At 34.4% G+C, this 12,489-nt stretch overlaps 1 protein-coding gene across 32 annotated transcripts in view; it reads right to left on the minus strand.

The window, feature by feature from the left end:
* The window catches only part of LOC472247 (eyes shut homolog), a 559,821-nt gene that overhangs the window by 284,227 nt on the left and 263,105 nt on the right, over nucleotides 1–12,489 (minus strand). For 8 of the 32 annotated variants that reach the window (XM_054685998.2, XM_054685999.2, XM_054685995.2 and 5 more), the window contains one exon: nucleotides 2,410–2,550. The exons of the other annotated variants lie outside the window; for them this stretch is intronic. The gene's annotated coding sequence lies outside the window, so the exon portion shown is untranslated. The remainder of the gene's footprint in view (nucleotides 1–2,409; nucleotides 2,551–12,489) is intronic. 32 annotated transcript variants of the gene reach the window in all.

Raw genomic sequence — 12,489 nt, forward strand, 5'->3', positions numbered from 1 at the left:
CCAAGGACAAAAAACCAAACACCACATGTTCTCACTCATAGGTGGGAATTGAACAATGAGAACACACGGACACAGGAAGGGGAACATCACACTCTGGGGACTGTTGTGGGGTGGGGGGAGGGGGGAGGGAAAGCATTAGGAGATATACCTAATGCTAAATGACGAGTTAATGGGTGCAGCACACCAGCATGGCACATGTATACATATGTAACTAATCTGCACATTGTGCACATGTACCCTAAAACTTAAAGTAAAATAATAAAATAAAATAAAATAAAATGCTTCTTCAATATACTAAAGTTCTTTAGGGAAATATTATATATGTAATCCACATCCCCTAGGCACATATGAAGACTGAAAAATATTTATAGTATAGCTAAATAAGGGAAGAAAATGAATGAAAAAGAAAAGAAGGAAGGAAAGAAATAAGAAAGGTATAAAGCATAAGGATGCTGAAACCATTAAAAGAGAACATACATATTAAAATAATTCTGGCACATAGCAGGTTTTCAGTTAATTTTTGTATAATGTGACAAATTAGTTCCCTGCCCATGTATATGAATAAATCTTTTATTTATATACTTGCATGTTCTATATGTGAAAGCCAATATTTCTCATGGAAATCTGTCTACTTCTAAGCATTTAGGCCTGTGGCTAGACAAAGAACACTGCTAATCCTCACAGCTATTTAGGTACTTTTAATGATGATAGGTTTAAAGTCCCTACAAATGTGAATTTAATAATGAAAGGAGAAATTATGACATGTAAACAACTTTCAGAAGTCTTGTTTAGGATTAGGACTGACAAGACATAGTAGAAGCATGAATGGTAGTTTATGTTTCAGGAGAAAATATAGGGAAATAGACAAATAGATATTTCAGTATAGGGTGAGATAATTTCTTAAAGATGTCAGGGCAAGAGTTACAATTTTATTAAGGGCTTAATCTGCATCAGGCCCAATGATCAGTGTTTTGTATGTTTTATTCTTTTAATCTACAGTCTTTGAAATTAGTACAAATATTTACATCCATTTTACATGAGGATGTACAAAGGCACAAGGATGCCTGGTATTACTAACTCCTCTTTTCTCCAAAATTCTCTAAAAATTATCCTCAAAAAATTTTTCTCAAAGAGAATACAATGCAAAAGGAAGAAGAGTTTATGAGAAAACAAATTAGATTCTACTCTAGATTCTGACACTTCCTAGTCAGAGAATACAATCTCTTACTGGGAACAAAAGAGTTTCAAGTTAACACACACTTTTCAACTATAACACTGTATGATGTTGTTATTTTTCCTTTAAAATGATAATAAAAAATACTATGTGGATAATAGCTCTATTATTTATAGTGCTCTCAATGTCTATTACATGAACTTATTTATCCATCTGCAAATAATTCTTAGCCTCAGTTTCCTTAGCTATAACATGATATTAATGAAAAATATACCTGCTCTTGGAACATGGAAATTGGATTTATACCAAAGCAACTACTGCGTGTGGAAGGGCTGTAAATCTAAGGATATTATATTATTTTATTTTCCATTATAAACCTAGGATATATTTTATACCTCATATTTTAATAGCTTATTTTCTGTCCCATTTTTTAAATAAAAATAATTGTCTGTAACAAAAGTATTTTGGAATCTGTTTTTTTCAAAAAAAAAAAAAAGAAAGAAAACAAAAGCCCAAACCTTAAACCAGTTTCTTTGAATAACTAAAATCAATCTTCTTACTCTACCTGAATTCATCACTCAAAAATCTTTAACAATGAATTAATCTGCCTTTACATCCAAGCTAATAAAATTACAGTTGAAGCAATACTTATGTATTATGTAAAGTGAGGTTACGGGTAAATAAACTATTTTAAAATGATGCTGTAATTACATCCTCATTAGGTCTATGGTTAGGCAAGTCATTTTGGGCTTTTTATCAACTTATCTGTGCTAAATAAAACTAACATTTTAAAGTAAAATAAATAAAATTTACATTTGGAAATTAACATTTAAGAATAGTAGTATGAAATTACAGTTTAATTATTTCAACCAAGTAAAGGTAAGTACAGGCATACATGACACCAATGACAGATTATTATCATTGTTGCGAATTACAGATATTAATCATTAAAGGGAATAAAAAAATTCAAGAATATACAAGTTTGCACGTGTAAGTTTGAGGCAGGATAGTAAAAATTCAACTCCAAACAAGTTCTATGTGTAGGAGTTTCCAGTGATTTGGAAGTGGTTCCTGCACTCAACAATCTTGATGTTTAGATAGAAAAAATAAACAAAAAGCTAAGGATAATAAAAATAATTAACAACATGATTCTTAATAGACACTCTTCCTTTAACAAGCTTAACATATATACATTATCTAAATCTCACAACAGCTTTAAGAGGTAACATTATTACCTCTATTTGATAAATGAAGAAACTGAGTCTCAGAAAAGTAATGTTCCCAACGTCTTACAGCTGGTATTTGGCAGAATCCAAACTTATATCCAAGCATTCTGTTATCAGTGCCTGAGTCCTTAATTACTGTCCTAGAGTAGACTAAATTGAAAGAAAAATTTTAGTTCTATAAAATTAACAAACATATTATGAAAAATCTGGAGCATTACCCATATCTTATAAAAATTATGGTTTTCACCTCCAACTTTCCACCTTCATCTCTTCTCCAAAAAGGGCAGGCAATACATCTCAGTTTTTGTATTTGTATTTCACTAGTACAACAAGTTGGCAAACACAAGGTAAATGTTCAATAATATATTAAAGTGTCACAGGATTCCATGAACATTAAAGAAGGAAATAGACATTTTGAAATATGTATGTTCTATATTTAGTGAACACATTATCTAATCAAGAAGGTAAGATTTATTTTATTTATTTTCTTTAGGTCATGCAAAATTGTGGTATCATCTTAAAATTAGAATATAAACCCCATGAGGGCAAAAGCTATTGTCTTTTCTTGTTCATTGCTATAAATATAGCAATATGTGTGTATTAGTCGGTTCTCACACTGCTAATAAAGACAGACCCAAGACTCGGTAATTCATAAAGGAAAGAGGTTTAATGGACTCACAGTTCTGCAGGGCTGGGGAGGCCTCACAATCATGGCAGAAGGCAAAGGTGTAGCAAAATCAGGTCTTGCACTCCCCTTTATACAACATCAGATCTGGGAGACTTACTATCATGAGAACAGCATGAGAAAGACCCGCCCCCATGATTCAATTACCTCCCACCAGGTCTCTCCCATGACACGTGGAAATTATGGGAGCTACAATTCAAGGTGAGATTTAGGTGGGGACATAGCCAAACCATATAAATGTGTAATGCCCATGTCAGAAAAACAAATTGTGAAATTCTTTGAAATGAAGAAAAATGATTCTTGTGTGTTCTATCAAGCACATCCTTCTGGGATATCCCTCTCTTTCATTGTGTTTGAGTTGTTTTACAATTCGGTAAATTGTAGCATACTATTAATAATGCTAATAATGCTTGGTCGTTGACATGCAATTTGTGTCCAATGGAGATACAATTGATTATTGGATTGTGGATATTTATCAATTTTGCATCTATTTGTACATTCAATTCAATATACATTGTTGCCTCTGTGTGTGTTTGTGTGTGTGTGTGTGTGGCGGTGGTGGTGGCAAATTAAACTTTAAATGAGTTTGAACATTGTGCTAGTTTCCTCTTCAATTCATGAGTTAAATTAAACTTTTATCGTGTATTGATATTTAAGAGTTATGATTTTACCTTAAACATTATTTTTAACATCTAAATTAGTAAACAAAGGCATACCAAATACTAGATAACTAATAAATATATGTATATTAATCTATAAAGGTTAATATAAGTTAATAATAGAATACTAAATTAATAATTGAATTAATGAGTGAATAAGATATTTTTCATGAAATTACACAATTAATTGTTACGGTCTCTATTAGTCTGCATTCATTGTTATAATATTCTTGGCCAGGTGACTGAGAACACTTGCAAAAACTGTAGTAACTATATATATATATATATATATTTTTTTTTTTTTTCTTTTTTTTTTGAGATAAGGTCCTGCTCTGTCACCCAGGCTGGAGTGTAGCGGAGTGCTCACAGTTCACTGCAGCCTCAACCTCCCATGGCTTAGGTGATCCTCCCACCTCAACCTCCTGACTAGCTAGGATTACAGGCACATGCCATCACACTTGGCTAATTTTTGTATTTTTTTTTTGTAGAGATGAGGTTTCACCATGTTGCCTAGGAATCAATACTTTTCTAAACCATGTATGGATTTTCACTCTTTATAGATTAATTTTACTCTTTATAGATTCACCCTTTAAGTTTACTATGCATATTAGATTAACTTTTCAAATATGTACAACATATTTCATGTACTTCAGTAGTACTTGATACACATCACCCCCTCTGGCTATCCAAAATAAAATAATTGTGTTATATAGAAAATGTGTACTTGCAAAAGAATTCCATTATCATTTGAAAACTCAGAAAGCATACGGGGCCAATACTTCTGAATTTGGCCACTGTACTTTTTGATATCAGATAAGATACAGAAATAATTTATATTTGATAAAAAGAAACTCAATTTGATTTCCACAAAATTTATAGTTCTAGACATTTAAAAATGTGTTTATTTTTAATGAGTGTAACAAGGATATTGCTAAGATAACAAGACATATGTTGAACTGGCTAATTTTCTTCAAGATGTAATGAGCCCTCTTGGGAAGTAGGCCTTGTGCTGGACACTAAGGAAATTTGAAGTTATAATGTCCAAGTTTTCATAATATAGTGCAGAATATGGAAACATGAGAAGTAAAAATGTTACACAATATGTGTTATTGCAGAGGTACAATTATATATACACATATATATCATTTATATAACAGTCTATTCCTGATATGTATATATATGTGTGTATATATGTATATACATATATCAGAGGAATATAATGTATACATATATACATATATGTATATATCAGGAATAGACTAGAATAAGGATTGACTGATAATTGTGAGTTACTGTTATGTCTATCCTATTTACAGGGTCTCTAAGCAAGACCAGTGTCTTTGTCTGCAATGTTTCTTCTACCTTCTTTTTTATTAACAACATAAATCACGGATTTTACAGAGTGAGAATTTCATTGGACGAAGGGTAGTCCAATTTTAGTGCTTGATTGCATATTTCTTTGCAATTGGAGAGGCAATTAAAAATTAAGAGTAACAAACATCTTCTCAAAATCCTAAATTTGAGGACAAATATGAAATTATGACTGCTGATGGACTAGGCTCACATGTTCCAATTTGCTGTTTGCAAGGCTGACACCAAAAAATTATTACAATTTCTATCATTCTGAACAAGTTTATATGGATGCATTTGCTGCAATTAAGATAAAAATATAGTTTGTTCAGGCTTATCTTATCAATTTTTATTCTCACATAATTAGACGCTGAGTAAAACTTTTGTTTTAGAGATGTAGAAATCATGACAGAGAATGACCATCTGCTCAACATATATACGTGTTGTATCAAATCACTGCAGTACTTAAGTACAGAGGCTCTGGAGTCAAAAACCCTGGGGGAAGAAATCTGGGTGTGTTTGCTTTCTACCTTTCTTACACTGAATAAATTACTGAACACAGTTTCCCCATCAGTGAAAAGAAGGTAATGCTTGTTCTTATCTCACAAAATCATGTGAGGACTAAATTATATAAATCATAAAAGTATTTTTGAGAACTCAGACCTTCCAAATAGAAAGTTAGTAAATTTATTACTTTAATGAAATAGTATATGCGTGAAGAAATCCAATAATCAGGTTTTGTTAAAAAACCCCTCTATCCCATATCTTAGTCTAACTTACATAGCCGAACATACCTGACAGTTCATATCAAAAAATCTACATTAAGAAAATTTTGACAATTTGAATAAGGTTTCTTATGGAATTAGGTCTCATTATTTTGGAAGAAAGTAATTTGTTTGATTGGCTATATTTAAAGTATTCATTTCTTCTAATCTTGTTTTATCACACTTAGCAGAGTTACAGAAGATTGTAAATGTAATTTTTTTATTAATGCCACTCCGTGTTAAGGGTCCTCAAATTATGAAGGGCAGAGATTCTAATATCTCCTACTCATCAAAATATTCTCAGTGTCTCGTAGGGTTCTTGGTATATAACGGATGTTTTAAAAATATTTTATTTGATTAATAGTCAACAATGTAAGTGAATAAATGATAATTTAATTCATTTTTGCTCATAAATAATTTTATTGTTCAGAGTTTGAGGAATTTTACCTTCAAATTTCCTGTGGGTCTCTTCTTACAAAAAATCACTTTTAACATTTATAACAATTCTATCAAATCATGGTGACATGTTATACTTTCCTCAGCACTTGCAAAAATATTTAGTATTTCTAAAAAAATACTCTGATGTAAATCTATTACGTAAGCTTTAGATTTCATTCTACTTGAATTATTTATCTAAGGTATATAGAGTAATTTTTCTGGTAAATTGAAAATAAGATTCTATATATTCTGATCTCTGAAATGAATTATATATTCCTCTGTAATAGTATAACATAGTTTTTATAGCTGTAAATTAAATGAGAAATTAGTGGGCCAGCACAGTGGTTCACGCCTGTAATCCCAGCACTTTGGGAGGCTGAGGCCAGAGGATCACTTGAAAACAGTGGCTCAAGACCAGCCTGGGTAATGAAGTGAGACACTGCCTGCACATTAAAAATAATAGTGAAAGTATTTTGTGTGGATCGTCCTTAAGTCTGTGTGTGGAGTGGGGTGGAGATGGGTTGTTTGTTTTTGAGAGAGTCTTGATCTGTCATCCAGGCTGGGGTGTTAGTGTTCTTAAGTTTTGAAATATGTATGCATATTTTTGTATCAAAACACATACAAGCATAAATACTTTAAGAATTTCAATGCAATTTTGCTTCCAAGTTATATGCTAATTTTTATTATGTATTTTGCATATTATATAGTTTAATCTTTGAAAGTTATTGAATATGTATTTGATTTAATTTGATCTTCCCTTATATTCTCACATTTTTGATACCTTTTGTGCAGCTGTGCTATAAAATCTAATGCATCTGAACATTTTTATAATAACTGAACTTTTCACATTTTATGGCTAATTCTGCCTTTTAACCTTTTCCTTGATCCTCTATGAACAATTTAGTGTAACATTTAATTATAATTACCAGAACACAACAAAACATGAAAATAAAGTTAAATGTAGGATATTACATTTTTGTGTTCAAATAGTTTCAATTTTTAATTTAATATCTGATTATTTTGTGAGAATTATATGTACAATTACATGTAAATAGAATCTTCAAATACATAGATTAACAATTAAAAAGACACTTGTTGTCATATGACATGCAAACCCCAAGAGCAGTCCTGTTATATATCATTTTTTGAAATGTCTATGATTTTTATTAGTAACATTTTATAAATGCATTATGGGGTAATGTATTCTTTAATTACCTACATTTTACCATTCCACAACATATATATACCTCAAAACATCATACTGTAAATTATAAAAACACTTATGTGACAGTTAAAAAAATAAATTGTGATACACACACACAAACACAGAGAGACAGACAGAATGGAGTACTATTTAGCCTGAAAAAACAAAGAAATCCTGCCATTTGAAACAACATAGGTAAATCTGGAGGACATTATGCTAAGTGAAATAAGCCAGACACAGAGAGAAAAATAGTGCATGATCTCACTTATATGTGGAATCTAAAACAGTACATCTCTTAGAAGCAGAGAGCAAACAGTTGTTATGAAGAATGAGGAGGTGGGAAAATGGGGAAATTTTGGGCAAACAGCACAAAGTTGCAGCTATGTAGGATGAATAAGTCTAGATGTCTAATGTAAAGTAATCATTTCACTATGTATATGTCTATAAAAAATTGTGTTGTATACCCTAAATATGCCCAATTTTATTAAAAATAACTTTTTTAAAAAAAAAAGTTTAAATGTTTATATACTGCTAGATGGCAGGTGGGTGGAAATTATATAGCTACATCAGGGGTAGTCTACGTTATGAGAGAACAAGTTCTCCATACGGATGGTTTGCTGAGTTAGTGTTTCTCAAGGATATATTCCAGACATACTTTTCCTTACAGCCAACGTGGAATAAAAGTCCAACTTTTTTTTTTTTTTTGAGACAGAGTCTCACTCTTGTCGCCTAGTCTAGAGTGAAATGGCACGATCCCAGCTCACTGCAAACTCCACCTCCTGGGTTCAAGTGATTCTTCTGCCTCAGCCTCCTGAGTAACTGGGATTACAGACACACAACACCACGCCCTGCTAATTTTTGTATTTTTAGTAGAGACGGGGTTTCACCATGTTGGCCAGGCTGGTCTCGAACTCCCAACCTCAGGTGATTCGCCCACCTTGGCCTCCCAAAGTGCTGGGATTACAGGCTTGAGCCACCGCACCTGGCCAGAAGTCCAATTTTCCTATAGCAGTCAGAATTAATCACCCTGGCCTGCACAGTAACTCTCTTCTTTGTCTGTTTATTCAGAGGCATGAGGAGTCCAAAGTGGCCATATGGCAGTCTTAACTTTCATTTCAATGGAATAATTGTTGTGTCTCCTGGTGGAAGCATTCTCCTTTTTGGAACTAACGGATTTAGGTCAGCAGAGCACAAGGTCACAGAAACAGGAAGTAAGCATTTTGCTACTGGGTCAGTAGGAGTAACAGTGAGTGGTACCACTTTCATTTCCACTCTCTAAATGTTGGACCGTGAATCATATACATGAAGCATATACAGCCTTCTAGAGAACATTTTCCCAGCCCTTCAAGATGTTGCCACCTAGCTGGTACTGTAACCAGCTCTTCAAAACACAATTTCACTGTTTTATCAAACCACTTACTTCAGGTTGATGGGAAGACATGGAAACACTGGTGAAATCTATGAGTGTGGTTTCACTGCCACACTTCATTTGCCATGAAGTGAATTCCTTAGAATCAATGTTGTGTGAAATACCATGATGATAGAAATGTATTCTGTAAGCCCATGAATGGTAGTTCTAGCAGAAGGATTGCATGTAGGGAATACAAATCCATATCCAAAGTATCTAATATAGCAAGAACAAAATGCTGCCTCTTTTATGACAGAAGTGTCTCATGTTATTAACTTGCCATCAGAAAGCTGGCTGATCACCTTTGAGTGTCATGTGAGGGCCTCAGTGTTTATCGTTGCTGCTGGCAAATTGAGCACTGAGCGATGGCTTTAGCCAGTTCAACCATGGTGACTGGAAGTCCACCTTGCTGGGCCCATGCATAATTTCCATCCTTGCCACCATGGCCACTTTTTCTAAACTGATTCTTTTTTTGCTTTTTTTGTTTTTTTTTTTTTCAATTTTACTGTAAGTTCTGGGATACATGTGCTGAACATGCAGGTTTGTTACATAGGTATACATGTGCCATGGTGGTTTCTAAACCCATTTTAAAGTCATATGTTGAAAGCATTTGAAGATAGGGCTCAATGAAACCACTGAGAAGTCACTGAAAAAACTGGGGAATCATGACTGGTATCCACAGAAAAAGTCATCCTATCAACTTGATTATTGTAATCATCCTCTGCAGAGGTCACTGTTTACCAAGCATCTGAGTGAAAACAAATATTTTCACATTATTTGCCCATTCATAAAGGTCTATTATACACACCTCTTACCAGATCTCCTCAACACTGATTTTCCAATCAAGTCACTTCCAAGTGCCTGGCCATCCATTCTAACCGGAAAATTCAACTTAACTCATGATCTGCTAGCCTTCCCAGCCTTTCTGATTCCCCTTGCCCACCATCAATTACTCTCACAGGCATCTCTCTAATAAAATCTTTGATTAATCCTGTCTTATTGTTTGTTTCTCAAAGAAATTAATCTAACAAAGGTATTGTTAGTGGAGATCAGCAACACAGAGTATGGCATTTGACATGAAGTAACTAATCACTGACTCTTTTGTTTTCCATATCCATAAACAGGAAGTATCTAAAGCAGTTTACTTTTAGATGAAATGGACAACAGTATATCTTTCCAGTCTTGCCTCATGGCAATGAGTGCTCCTACTTTATCTAACAGAGTAGCTCAGAAGTCTTGATTGTTTTGGAATTTCACAAAATAGCACTCTTGCCCATTTGTGAATTATATTCTCTTAGACTACTAATAACATAAGAAATGTCTTAAATGTTCTAGTAATTACATACATGGCAGTGAGTCTGGAGTGTTTTAGTCCATTTTCTTTTGCTATAATTACAAATTACCCTGAGACTGGGTGATTTATAAAGAAAATAAGTTATTTTGGTCTGGTTCCTAGAGACTGAGAAGTCCAAGGTCAGGGAGGCGTATCTGGTGAGAGCCGTGTCATAACTTAGTGAAGGGTATCACATGGTGAGAGAGCAATAGCATGTCAGTTAGGGCTTTTCTTCCTCTTCTTATAAAACCACCTGTCCCGTTACGGGCCTCATTCTATTGACCTTATCTAATCCTAGTTATCTTCCAATGGCATCAAATCTGATTCCCATTGACATATGATTTGGGGAATTAAGTTTTCAATACATGATATTTACAGAAAAAATCAAACCACGGCAGGTGTAGAACACAAAGATTCAGAGATCAATTGTAAGTAAAATTTTGAGAAGGTCCTTTGGTCCGAAATATCTTAGAATATTTCTTTTCTCTTAAAAGATGCCATCACTCTTCTCATCTCTCATCACCAAGCATAATGCACAGCACTTGATAAGTCTCTTTAGATTTGTAGCTAGCAAACATTTGGAAACACTGCTCCAACCTGTCTTTTTTAGTTTATTCAAAAGGCTGCTTGGCTCACGCCTGTAATCCCTGCGCTTTGGGAGGCCGAGGCGGGTGAATCATGAGGTCAGGAGATTGAGACCATCCTGGCTAACACGGTGAAACCCCGTCTCTACTAAAAAATACAAAAAATTACCTGGGCGTGGTGTCGGGCGCCTGTAGTCCCAGCTACTCAGAAGGCTGAGGCAGGAGAATGGCGTGAACCCGGAAGGCGGAGCTTGCAGTGAGTCCAGATCGCGCCACTGCACTCCAGCCTGGGCGACAGAGCAAGACTCTGTCTCAAAAAATAAAATTAAATGTAAAAAAGACTGCTAATCTTGAGTGGAATCGAAATAACGAGAGGGCACTGCATAAAGTCCAGGTGGCAGTATAAGCTTCTCTAAAACTCAACCCAAATAATTCAGTACATTTTATAAAGCTATAGGAATCGGTGTTGGAACAGGAGTGTGTGGAGTTTTGGGTAGCCCAAAGGGATGAGTCCCTAGGTTTCTGGAGAAAGGTTAAGCAATTTTCTCCTTCTCATCACTTAAAAATTTCCATGTCTGTTACTGGACCATAGTAAAAACTAAGTGTCAGTCCATGGGACAGAATGACTTTCAATGAGGTGCATGTCCTTAGGTACATGAAGGTTAGTCAATCTCAGCAACAACCTCTTGTGGCCTAGGAGTAGTATATTCTGGTTAACCCCAAGTAACTCTAGAAAGCATTTTAAATTACAGACACCTATATCACCTCCCTAACTCACACTATATTCACAAAAGGAGTTTCCTTATGACTAATTAATGGTAGAGAAATATACTGGGGTATGACTCACGTATGGGTTGGTTTATGGTAGCACTATTCAGAACTGCACATCTTCTTCATTATAGGCCTACACAGGACAGCCCAGTAGCATGATGGAGAACAGAAATCCTTTCAGAGGATAGATCTCTGAGCACTAAATTGATCACAACTTTCAACAGAACAGATGACATACCTTTCAAAAGTCATCCAGTTTCTCTTCAGGTCACCCCAGTGTTAGCACAGAAAAGTCATAAATGTCATGGTGGCACAAAAGGTTATGCACAGGCCCAATAATACAGATGCCTTCTCATCCAAACTGATCTAGTTATTTCCACTAGTCTATGTCTGACTTGCCAGTATAATTGGACGCTGTCTTTGCTATCACACTGTTACTCAGGGAGACCGGGCATACACCTATTACAATCAAATGCATTGACACGAAATGAAAGTCATTCATCCATAGTAGACATGATAAACTGTGTAGATATGGGTTTGATTTTCCACACATGGGACCTCCCTAAACAGCTTTAGTTAAGGGTTACAAAGTAACACATCCATCAACATGATAATCCATACAACATTGTCTGAAATTAAGAAGCTCATTTTATGGCAAATGAGTTGGTTCAACAGGCTCACGACTATTGGATTCACTGGTTGTGCCATGTGAAATAGCCTAGGATCAGTTTTTAAAAACTATTAACTGAATGGCTGAAAGTGTTACTAAGGCATCAGCTCGAGCACTATAATTTCAGTGTTGAGAAACTGTCCTTCTGGTAACAGCACATATGTTGAAACAATGGCCAATATAATGAGATTGTAACAATATGAATTGAGAAAATAAAGGTGAA

This window comes from Pan troglodytes, chromosome 5 (genome assembly GCF_028858775.2).
Source record: "Pan troglodytes isolate AG18354 chromosome 5, NHGRI_mPanTro3-v2.0_pri, whole genome shotgun sequence".
Taxonomy (NCBI): domain Eukaryota; kingdom Metazoa; phylum Chordata; class Mammalia; order Primates; family Hominidae; genus Pan; species Pan troglodytes.